This window comes from Mus caroli, chromosome 15 (genome assembly GCF_900094665.2).
Source record: "Mus caroli chromosome 15, CAROLI_EIJ_v1.1, whole genome shotgun sequence".
Classification (NCBI taxonomy): domain Eukaryota; kingdom Metazoa; phylum Chordata; class Mammalia; order Rodentia; family Muridae; genus Mus; species Mus caroli.
The window spans coordinates 71,763,392-71,764,761 of record NC_034584.1 but is presented as its reverse complement, the minus strand read 5'-3'; the positions used below and the strand labels follow the sequence as shown (position 1 = coordinate 71,764,761).

The 1,370-nt window shown below is 47.7% G+C and overlaps 1 protein-coding gene across 2 annotated transcripts in view; it reads left to right on the top strand.

The window, feature by feature from the left end:
* LOC110311037 (apolipoprotein L2-like) overlaps positions 1 to 1,370 on the top strand; it is a 9,433-nt gene that overhangs the window by 1,653 nt on the left and 6,410 nt on the right. The window contains exon 1 of one of the 2 annotated variants that reach the window (XM_021184271.2): positions 132 to 167. The exons of the other annotated variant lie outside the window; for it this stretch is intronic. The gene's annotated coding sequence lies outside the window, so the exon portion shown is untranslated. Of the gene's footprint in view, positions 1 to 131; positions 168 to 1,370 lie in introns of those variants that run through there. 2 annotated transcript variants of the gene reach the window in all.

Genomic DNA, 1,370 nt, shown 5'->3' with positions numbered 1-1,370 from the left:
AGGGCAGGGCAGGGCAGGGCAGGGCAGGGCAGGGCAGGGCAGGGCAGGGCAGGGCAGGGCAGGGCAGGGCAGTCCTTCGCAGAACAGCCTTTCTGTAAATTGAGTCACAGCCCCCATCAAGAGGTCTACCATGTCCACATCAGCACCCAGCTGCAGCACAGAACCAGGTCAGTGCAAGGCTTTTCTGAGAGGCCAAAGAATGGAGACTGGGGACTTTTCCTTGCCTATGAACGTCTCTGCCTAGGGGTGGGGAGTGAGTAGTCACAAGTAAGACAAGAATAACAAAATGGAGAAGATTGTATCTGCTTATGAAAGGAAAGAATATTAATGAACCATCTGAGAAGATATTGAGACATGCTCCCCTTTGTTGCTTTTGCAGGTGGTAGGTGCCTTGACAGAGCCCCATAGAGGTGAGGGGAGCCAGGCAAGTCTTGGTTAAATTAACCCTGTGGTAGTTAACCCTATAATGGGTTGCTGGACCAAACTTGTCTCAGTGTACCTCGTGTGCATGCAGAGCTGGGCAGTATCAAAAATGACAGTGAAGACAGAAAAGGGACAGACACACTTGTAAAGGCCACTTCATCTCATCTGGTGAACTGGGGGACATTTGCAGGCCTCTTGCTGTTTCTGCCAGGCCTTTGTGTGCCTGGAAAATACCATCAGAAACAATTCTTACTGCGCCCTCACACACACCATCCCAGTGGGACAGAACTACTTTTAGCTTTCTGCCTATGAAGTAAGTTAGTTATTTTAAGGGTTTTTTTTTTTTTTGTATTTTTCTTTTTTCTTTTTCTTTTATTCGTTTTGCTTTTATTTTTAGAAACAGAGTCTCACTGTGTAGCCCTGGCTGGCCAGGAATTTCTTCTGTTGACCAGGCTGGCTTTAAATTTACAGAGATCCACTTGTCTCTGCTTCCAGAGCACTGGGATTAAAGACATGCGCCACCACAGCAGCCTAGACTTATTTTTCAAATGTGTGTGTGTGTGTGTGTGTGTGTGTGTGTGTGTGTGTGTGTGAAGACAGAGGGCAACTTGCAGGAGTGAGCTCCATCTTCCATTATGAGGGTCTGGGCTTGAACTCTGCCCATCAGCCTTAGCCACAAGCACCCTTACCTACCGTACCATTTTGCCAGACCTCTAGACAGATCTTGAGGAGGTAATCTGAAATGCAGACAAAGTTCTATTAAAGGAGAATGTCCTTTGCGCTACTGTCTACATAAAGGATTGGCTGTGACATGAGGTTCCATGGTTAGGGATGGCAGATGGGCAACCCAGAGCAAGTACTGAAACAGAGGCAGGAAGTTGGCAGGATTCTAAGCCCTGGTTAGATTCAGGACCCTGCAGAAGCAAGGAGAGAGAGAGAGAGAGAGA